The sequence below is a fragment of the Gymnodraco acuticeps genome, unplaced genomic scaffold (genome assembly GCF_902827175.1).
Source record: "Gymnodraco acuticeps unplaced genomic scaffold, fGymAcu1.1, whole genome shotgun sequence".
Classification (NCBI taxonomy): domain Eukaryota; kingdom Metazoa; phylum Chordata; class Actinopteri; order Perciformes; family Bathydraconidae; genus Gymnodraco; species Gymnodraco acuticeps.
In genome coordinates this window covers 1,357,300-1,368,049 of record NW_022992251.1, presented here as the reverse complement: position 1 = coordinate 1,368,049, position 10,750 = coordinate 1,357,300, and the positions used below count along the sequence as shown (strand labels likewise).

The 10,750-nt window shown below is 43.3% G+C and overlaps 1 long non-coding RNA gene across 1 annotated transcript; it reads left to right on the top strand.

Annotated features, from left to right (window-relative positions):
• Positions 1-631: 631 nt before the first annotated feature.
• On the top strand, positions 632-1,904 carry LOC117540266. Its single transcript, XR_004568135.1, has 3 exons — positions 632-763; positions 1,538-1,639; positions 1,789-1,904. It is a non-coding gene; the product is annotated as an uncharacterized LOC117540266 (long non-coding RNA).
• The last annotated feature ends 8,846 nt before the right edge of the window (positions 1,905-10,750 follow it).

The following is a 10,750-nucleotide window of genomic DNA, read 5'->3' as shown; positions in this document are numbered from 1 at the left end:
TCTCATTAGTGTTGAGGAACCGGGACCTGACTAGTGCACCCTGAACTTTAACGTCCAGCAGGTTGGCTAAAGCCATTTTTTTCTCTTTGAGGATTTGAATATATCCTCGATCTCCTGTGGTCTCACTTATTGTTTCTTGTTCCACTATATCACTCTCCAGGTCTTTCATAGATCTAATGATGTCTTGTGTGACATTGAGGGTGTGCTGTTGGCAGAGCAATCTTATCTCAGTATTACCATGGTCCCACCACTGCCTAAGACTGCTAAAATCTCCCTTCCTCTGCCTAAAAACACTCCAGAAATAAATAAGGGCCTCTTTAAAATGTTTGTCAAATGTTAAAACCGAGTTAAAATGCCAATAGCTTGGTTTCAGTCACGTGACTTCTACGACGCGCGAAATTCAAGTGGAGGTCAGGAAGTGAAAACGCAATCATTCATCAACGCAGGAATCATGGAGGACACCGACTATGTCAAACAATTAAATTAACCTGCACGCCGCAGATATCGTGAAAAAATCACAGCACACATCGGATACGATCCGTATCAGCTGAAAAAGAGCGACTTTTCTTGTGATTTATCCGATTTGCCCGCTGTCGAGGCGATGGATATCACCAGCTACCTCGTCCTTCATACCTCCTACTACACGGCTAGCCAAATGAAAGCGTATAAAAGCCTGGAAGCTTTCAACTACTTCGTGTGTGGATGGGTGAATGACCTCGGCACCAAAAAGGCATTAAACAAATGTCGCCTTGTTTTTGCCCGGGTGAGTGTTAACTACCTATACCTTCTTACCTCTAAGTAGCATTATTAGGAGACAGCTAGCTAACTTTAGCTACATGGACTCATGTAAGGCAGTGTTACGGCTGTCGCCTTGCCTTCAGCATTAACTGGCCTGTGAGTGTTCTGTCTGTCTGTGTGTGTATATATATGTGTATGTGTGTTATGATTACATGTAGGTACTATGGTTACCGCGTCGGCGACGTTGTTTCGTTCCTCTTGATGACGCTACTTAAGCTGCGACGTTGTTGACATTCGGGGCGCTGGATCTGTGCTAGGACGCCATGCTACCATACCTCAGAATGTTTGTGTGTTATTGGTGCTTATGTGTGTGTCCTTACGATATTGTTAACAGAGGTTAACTCGGGTGCGTACTTAGGATATTGATGTGAGTGTATGTGTTTAGCTTAGGATATATTGTGTTTTGGTGACGGCGTTGTACTTGTGCGAAACGTCTCACCAGTTATGTCTTAAGTGTCCTGATTCGTGACTGTGATATTCTGTGGCCTTCGTTTTTGTGTACTGTTGTGTACAGACAGCTCAGAGCCTTTGAACAGCCTGCACGTTGTTTATATCACTCTATGTTGAGGTTAATATTAAAAACAACCTCTTTACCAAGACCATCTGGTTATGTGTTGCTTCCCTTTTACCCCGAAACGAGCTGGGGACGTAACATAACTATACTAGCTAGCTATGGCTTGATGTTGTTAAATGTATGTTACCAACTCGCAAGTTGTGAACTGGAGCTTCAATTGTGTAGGTCAACCATTCCCAGAGGTCTGGAGAAACACCATTTAAAAACGTGGATTGTAGCTAAAGAAGATGGAGAGGTTGTTACAGCACACTGTAACTGTATGGCTGGGTAAGTCATAAAATAAATATCCCAACCCAAAGCATATTTGACACAACACTTAAGCTCAGACAAAATAATGCCTGCTATAATATTCATGTTATACCATTACTAGCTTTTACGATCAATCTAGTTATTCTAGTATGTCTCTGTCTATACAGTTTGTCAGAATCCTGCTCACATGTTGGAGCAGTTCTGTTTGCAATCGAAGCAGGTGTGAAGATGAGAGAGACTGCATCCTGCACCACAAGTGGCTAATGCCATCACATGTCAAAAAGGTATTCAGACCCCAGTGGTCAGTCAGCTGTTCATGCCGTCCTTGCCTGTCTCATTGTTACACTGCACCTACATGTATGTTCACATACATGTTGGTCTGTCTCTCACATGTGCAGATTCCTGCTGCTCCAGTTGCGATGATAGACTTTTCATCCGCAAAATCCAAAAAGCAAAAACTGGATGATGCCATTGCTGGAAGGACAGGTGAGAAGCACACATTTCAGCGTCCAGGGTTCAAAATTGGAGCGAGGATCAGAGAGGTATATGCAGTTTTTCAAGACTTTGAGCAGAAATTCCCCAAGAAGTGCTGCACTGATGTCCAGGGAACCATATTACAGAGAATTTGTCCCTAAATCTGTGAGCAAGCTACCTAAACCACTACCTCAGTATAGGACACCAGAGATGCTACAGCTATCCCCAACAGAGTTGCAGAACGCATGCCAGGACTTCAGACAGGAAGAGCTGACACAGCCACAGGCAGTAGAGGAGGAGACCAGAAACCAGAGCTTATCACCTATATGGTTTAGCCAAAGAGCAGGAAGGATCACAGCCTCAAGACTGAAGCAGGTTCTACAGACTAGTCTTGCACAGCCATCAAAGTCCTTGATCAAGTCCATATGCTACCCAGAGGCACACAAGTTCTCTACAGCTGCAACAAGGTATTTATTAGGGATTAGGGAGCCAATCAGAATGGAGTATTCACCCAGACCATGGTATAATTAAGCAATAACTCACGACAGGCCGTGGTATTTGTTCATTATATCACAGCTAAGGGGCGTGGTTCGGCCCGACGCGAAGCGTCTGGACCGCTGCGTAAAAAGGAGGGTTTCTGCCCCGTTACTTCTCCGCTGCTTCCTTGTTCCAGTTTGAAAAGCAAACTGCAGGCAGTTTGCTTTTCAACGCAACTGTATACAGTTTCTCAGACGCGGAGGGATACCGACTTGTTGTGAAAAGTAACTTACAATTCTACCCGTGGTATACGCTGATTATATCACGGCTAAGAACCAATCAGATTGCTTGATTTGACTTGTCCGTTTTATAATGTACAATGTTCTATTTCTGTTCCTTGTTGTATACATTACAGGTATGGATGCAAATACGAGGCAACTGCCCGAAAGCAGTATGAAGGAGTACAAAGTCTGCACCACCAGGGTTTCAGCTGTAAAGACAGCGGGCTTTGGCTGAACCCTCAATGGCTATACATGGGAGCGTCGCCAGACGGAGGTGTCACGTGCACCTGCCAGATAAAGGTAAGTTATTTGTTCAGTATTGTGCTACAGTAAAGCGGGTAAGTATAGGATTGTGACGTGATCCTGAGTCTGGGGATCCTCTCCCAATACATTTTGAGCTGCAGACACTTATTTACAGTACAATATATTGCTTTTCTTTTCATTGAACTTTTAGTGCCCACACAGCAAACAAGAGGAGGCCAATCTTCGCCTGTGTGCTGGAGAACAGGGCTTCTGTCTCGTCAACGATGGGGGCACTGTGAAGCTGGACAGGAGACATGCCTACTACCATCAAATACAGGCTCAGCTCCACGTCGTTGACGTTGACTACTGCGACTTTGTTGTCTGGACTAAAAATGACCTCTTTGTAGAGAGAATTGTGCGTGATGTGGACCTGTGGGACAACATCATTCCCAGAGTTGAGTTTCTTCAGACTATGTGTTCTCCCTGAAGTGTTGGGACAGCAACTTACAAGGGGAAAGGTAAAAGTCATAAAGAGTTGGTGTGCTCATTTTTTTCCACAAGAACATGATAGTGCATAACTATCAGGTGACTAAAAGCCTCCTCTCCCTGTCTGCTGTTCCATTTTTCAGTTTCAGTTGCAAGATGATCAGGAGGGAGAGAAGGCGTGATTACCGGCACCTGTGGTCTGTCCTGGTCCCGGAGGTTGTGGTTCTCTCCTTGTTGCATTATTATTTGCACAGTGGCAGCTCTTTAACCTGCATTACAGCACCTTCATATTCACTGACCACACTCACTAGAGGAAGTAGGGCTGTGTGATATATTGCTATTGTATAAAAGATGTTTACTGAAAAGATTAAATGATACTAAGACTGAATAATACATGGTTTCTTATTTACATTTACAATAACCCTCAATGGCCATACATGGGAGCGTCACCAGACCAATTGTCATCTCTAGAATATTGTTGAATGAATTAAGCCTGAATGTAGATGAAAGTTGTATATTGAGTAGGGCTACACAATTTTCAACACAAAAAGATGTTTACTGAAAAGATTAAATGATACTGAATAATACATGGTTTCTTATTTACAAGACTACAGCTCCATGACTTTACTCCAATGGGACGACAGACACTGACAGATTAGACAAGGCACAGCAAATAACCCCAATCTTGTCAATTAATGCTAGTGCCTCACCTGGTTTTGTTAGCATGTGCTCTATGGGCACAGCCCTGCTTTGCAGAATCTGATATTTTCTTCTGACTAATCCTATGACTCTTTCGACATGAATACGCACATTAGCTATTTTTCTTGTCTCTTCCACCTCGTATGCTGACAGCTGACTTTTCCCCCTGGTGAATGCAGGCATCTTTAGTGAAGCACAGTAAAATCCCACACTATCGGCAATATCGAACCCATGGTCTGCTAGGACAATATCTCCAGGTAACAGGTTTTTTAGGAGCCCACTCTGTATTGTGATCTGTTTATCACTAACTCTTCCTCCCCAGGCACAAGATATGTAAGTGACATAGCCTTGGGGAGCAACACCAATCAGAAATGTAACAGTATGGTGATGCTTGTAGTTGGACCATGTTTGTGCTCTAGCTAGTAAATTAGAGGGCCTCTCAATAAAAACTTCAAAACAGTCAACAATCACAGCAACTCTACATCCAAATGCCTGTCTGAATCCCATTGGCATTGTAGCTTGAAGTACATGTCGCTCTGGCCACTCAATTATAAATTCTGTACTCTCGTGAAGTATGTCAATTAACTTATGCCAAATTCTAGAAGCAGTGGAGAGAGAGATGTTGAACCTGAAAACCAAATCTTTCAGAGGGAGATTTAGTCTCAGCCTCAGCAAAACTAAAATGAACTGTTCAAATTTGGAGAGCACAGACGTAGGGCTCGCACAGTTGAAAAACCTGAAGTAAAACTAAGAAGTTGGGGAGCCCGGTGTAAAACTTTGTTTTCTCTTCGTTGTTCTCAAAGGACTCCTGGTTGAACTTTGTGTCCAGTGCCTTTGTCCGAAGATCTCCCAGCTCTGTTGTGTTCTGTCTCAGAACATCCTCTCGATGTCCTCCATCGTTAAATCAGTCTGGCATCCTGCATCTGCATACAATATAGCAGTAGCAAGCATAATTAGTTATTTAAAATAGTCAAATATGAATGTGAATTGTTGTGAAGTTATCTTTTTGACAACCTTTTTACAGACATGCAAGTTCTCAAGTTAGTACTCTATTTTCTAAACCTAATTCAAAGTTTGCATTGATTTTCTGACAATCACATTTGTAATATTTAATAATAATGCTGGTGGTTAATTTACCTTGTTGGTCATTTAATATCCCACTGGTGTCCTCTGGTTGTGGGCTGTCAGATCTGGGCTTACTTGTTGTGTGGTAACCGAGGCTAACAGTGGGAGCCCAGTCTACCGACTCAACGTCACCCAAAGCGCTAGGGCACCCTAAAAAGTCCCAACAAAGTCCATATTAGACTACAGGTAACTTAAATATGAACAGTATTACTAGGTAAATACGCATTTAACCACAACCCAATAATACCTAAACAAAGCCACAAAAACCAAGTTAGCTAATACCTCTGATGAAGTGGTCGCTGCAGACCCGTGCATTAGACGACTCTGCTCCTCCCGACCGCAGATGTAGGTTTGAAAGCCATTTTTTCCGGCGTTCTTCGGTTAGCTTCTTAAATTGCTCAGCTTTATGGACGACAACCTTCGGCACTCGGTAAAACCTCTTGTCTTTCTCTCGGCCGGATCGATTGGAACAACCGTAAACTACACAACACACCGGCATTTTCACAATGGTAACAACAGCTAGATCCTCTGTAGAAAATTACTTCCTGACCTCCAATGGAATTTTGCGCCAAAGGAACGCAGCGGTGTGACGTCAAGTGAAACCAAGCTATATGCACTTCTGGGAAAAACATTTCTAATAAAAACATTACATAAAAGCAAAGAGTGATCCGTAAAACCAGCAGGTGATATGATGCTTAAAACAATAAAAAACGATCTAGTCTAGCTCATGAGATTCTATTCTCTCTGATGTGGGACCAGGTGTACTGCCTGTTGTCTGCGTGCATCCTCCTCCATACATCCACCAGGCCGTGGGAGTGGACCAGCTGCCTCAGAGCATGCTGGGATGCTGGATGCTCTGCATGGTTGCGATCTAAAGATGCATTTTCTGTACAATTAAAATCCCCACCCAAGAATAAGAAATCCTCCGTGGCACAACCGTTTAAAACATCATTAACTTTGAGTAAAAACAGCTTCCTGTCTGTACCGTTTGTTGGAGCATACACATTTATAAAAACAACTGTAAAAAGGTCAAACCGTGCTTTTATTAAAAGCAACCTCCCATTGATAAAATGCTCGACCTCCAGAGAGACAGGACTAAAAGACTTGGAGAGGAGGAAGCCCACCCCCCCACTAAGAGAGGTGTTGTGGCTTAAAATGACTTCCCCCTCCCACTCCTTTCTCCAGTCCGTCTCATTAAAAACGTTGCTGTGCGTCTCTTGTAAAAAGAGGACATCGATATGTTTTATTTTTGCAGTCTGAAATATTAAAGCCCTCTTTCTTTCCTCTCTGGCTCCATTTACATTTAAACTTCCCACTCTAAAAGTATCCATTTCGAGTGAGATGTTAAAAGCAAAAATAAAAACAAATAAATTAAACACAGACATTGAGGTTTTTAAAATCAACGCTGCCCATTTGTTTCCTTACTTTAGTAACAATTATTTTTAGTCTGTATATTTCCAGGACAGACTGCTCTTTTCGGCTTATGTGGAGTCTTGCTGAGGCACAAAAAACGGACAAATCTGGGAAATATTCTTCTATGATTACTGTAGAGGAAACTTCTGTGTAGCAACGCAGTGGGAGTCACCGACTCAGGAAGGAGACACGGGAAGAGCAGTAGCTTTGATGTCAAACACTGATGGTTTATTTGGAGTTACGGCCGGAGGATTCACATCACAAGTCCAAGAGCCAGAGGTTCTGACTTCACGGTAGAGTTGCCACGTCAATTCTAAAGAACTCTACCTCAGACCCATGTATTTAACTAGTTCTGAGAGCATCATCAACATGCTGCATAACACCTCTATCAGCTGACGCCAACAGGCAGGAACAGGGAGACAGAACACTGAGAGCACAGCAGCCAAGGTTACGAGGTGCGTGTGCTCAGTCAGGACAGTTTGAACTGATAAACTGGGTCAAAGTTATGGGCCTTGGAAAATATTTCCACAACAATTACATTATGTTGGTTTTTTGTCTGCACCAGGTAATTTTTTTATCATTTCAGATGAGTACATTTTTTTTTGTTGGCAACTGCTCAAAAAACCTGGCACATCACTGCTGTCAGACACACAATCATCCGCCTGTTCTTGCTCTCTTTCCCTCACTCACTACTTTACTGTTTTTTGCAACGGTTGATACATATTTTTTATTTCTCCTGCGTTTAGTAGCAGTCTTTTTTTTATTTATCATTTCTGTTGCGACCTCCTCTTCCTCCATCTCAACAACCTCCACCTGCTCACCCCATGTTTTCTTCTCCTCTCTTGTTTTGTCCAAATGTGTTTCCCTATCTATATCCTCCTCCTGTGTTTTACTGACTTCACCTATCCCTACATTTTCTTTTGCCAAATCACCTTGTGGTTCATTGATTATTCCAGGTTTTTTTATCGTTTTTTTCTCCCATCCCCCTTTTCTTCTGCTTCACACAAAACCACCACCTAATTTTCAGCAGAACCGCGCTGTGCAGCGCGCCCTCGCCCGCTCCGCGTCGGCACATCACGCGCCACCGCCGACTGCTCAGGAGCAGCGCTGCCGTCAGGAGCAGCGCTGCCGTCAGCAGCAGCGGCCGCCTCCGGAGTGGGGCCCCCCACCACCGTAGCGGCCGCGTTAGTGGGTGACACCTCTCCCTCAGCAGCAGCCACCTGTTGCTCCATTACAACCGGCCACCGGCTCGGCAGTCCGCCTCGGCGCAACGGTGGACGACTCCGCCGCTGGCGCGTTGGACGGCCCAGCCTGCGGGTCATCCGGACCAGGCGGAGCCGGATCCCCGCGCCTCGGACAGGCATTCATGGTGTGCCCCTCCTCCCCGCAACCAAAATACTTCATAACTGATGATGTTGCAAAAATCACATAGTTATCTACTTTAACGTAAAAACGGAGGTTAAACTCCGCATTCCGAATGTTCAGTATCATATACACTTGTCTGCGGTGAGACACTACGTGTTTCAGTAACTGAGACTTGCATCCAGACAGCATCTTTTTTACGGGAGAAACAAGTTTGCCGTGTCTGGAAAGTTCTCTACTGAGGAACTCATCAGTTATGAAGGGAGGGACATTAGACAGTACAACTTTGGTTGCGGGAAGCATCAGCGGCTGTACTTGAACAAACATTTCTCTCACCACGATGCCCGTCTCGATGACGCGGTTCACTTTCTCCACCTGATCCAGAAAGATCACCACCGCGCTGTTCATCCGCGCCAGGGACTTAATGCTGCTGTGCCCGACCTTCTCTCCCACAGCCAGCCCGATCTCCTCCACAGTGCATAGAACGATATTCCATGCCGGCTGATGACACGATCAAGGGGGGACATGTATATGGTGAAAAGGGTGGGGCCGAGGATTGATCCTTGGGGGACACCGCAGGTCACAGAGTGTGATTTTGATTTTGCCGCTCCCAAGGTGACGTGCTCAGTCCTCCCGGTGAGATGATAGGTGAACCAGTTTAGGGCAGAGTCAGAGAGTCCAATTGTAGAGCGAAGACGATGGAGTAGAAGTTTATGGTCGACGGTATCAAATGCTGCAGTTAGATCTAGTAGGATGAGGAGAGATGGAAATCCGGTGTCAGCTGTCATCAGCAGGTCGTTGGTCACCCTGACTAAGGCAGTTTCTGTACTGTGGCCCAGGCGGAAACCAGACTGGAATTTCTCAAAGAGTTTATTCAGTTTTAGATGTTCCTGAATCTGAAAGGCAATTAATTTCTCCAGTACCTTGGATAGGAATGGCAGGTCTGTAATTGGCAAGGACTTCAGGGTCTAAAGTGGGTTTTTTGAGGAGTGGTTTGATGACAGCGGAACATGACCAGACTGTAGTGTTGTCACGATACCAACATTTTGGTTTCGATACCAATTCCGATTATTTTTCGACACTTTTCTTTTATTATTTTCATGATCAATAAAATTGTAGTTTATCTGTTAAGTGTTTTCTTACAACATGGTCTCTTCTTTATACTTGAGTTTGTGATTTCTTTGATAGTTAACTTTATATTTTATTAACATGTAATAGTACAGTAATATAAATAATTGACAAAATGTACATTGCGGATGTTAGCCACATTGGTAAGTTAGCTAAAAATATAGCCATATTAAAAGTTATCATTGCCATTAATTGCCTCGTCAAACTACGAAAACGTTCGCTTGTCACAAAATAAATTTAAATAAATAAATCATCAGAATGGGTTACTACTCCGAAAACACATACTACATAGAACTTACTGTATGGTACATGCAACATTAGTTTTATGTGGAACTGTGTCATTCTGAATCGAGCCTGGATAATTTTTGGAGGAGTTCAACCGTGCATGTAAAGCACTGTCAAAATAATGGTTGACCCTGGACACTGACGAGGACCACTCCTATAACAAGAGGCCTTACAGCTTCCTTCCTAAAGAGTTGGTTAGTGTGAATGGAGTTTATTGCATACAAACATACTATCCGCCATTCATATGGAAATTGAATCCTCTTTTTAGCGTCACATGTACACAGCACAGCAGACACAGTGAAATATAGACTCTGCATTCAACCCATCCTAGTATCAGGAGTAGGGTTGGGTATCGTTTGAATTTCCACGATTTCGATTCCGGTTCTTAACGGTTCTCAATTCCGATTCTTTGAGGGGCAGGGTAAAAAAATGATACATGCTTCTTCTACCAAAAAAATTAAATGTATTCAGGTTAGTTTACAGTAATATTCACTGCTATGTAACTGTAACCTGAGAACCACAGTCCTTGTTGAGAAAAACAAGCATACCGGGAAGAAATGTTTGAACATTTTTAAAGTAAAATGCTTCAATCTGGTGCACTGTAAGCAGAATTACTAGAGACTAGATCTAGGGGGTACAACTCTAAACACCCATATGAAAAAGATCGGTTTACATTTTAATAATTAAATAAGTATGTGAACATAACCAATGACCTACTATAGCCAATAACAAATACATGTAACGTATTTTATTCATATCTTATTTTACTATTTTATTTATGCATATTTGTGTATCTCCAGTTTACTGTCCTATAGTATACATTGGAATGATTTCAAACCTGTTTTATCCCAATAATTATAAAGGGGTGCCTTGGAAATATGTGTTTACATAAATTGTGATCAAAACGTTTGAGACCCACTGAGATAACTTAGACTAAAGTGAACTATCTAAACACCCACCCCCTAATCCCACCAGGAGCGTCTGCGCTGCGTTGCGGCGTTTTTAGCGATCGCGGACACTCTAGTCAATGGGTGCTATTCCACCAGACCCGCTGCGCCGCGGCTCGAAGCGTCCCAGAAGCTCCTCGCCGCAAGGAATTTCTAAAATATAGGATGAATCCTATTTTTGACGCGGCGCAGGCAGGAAGTGGAACGTT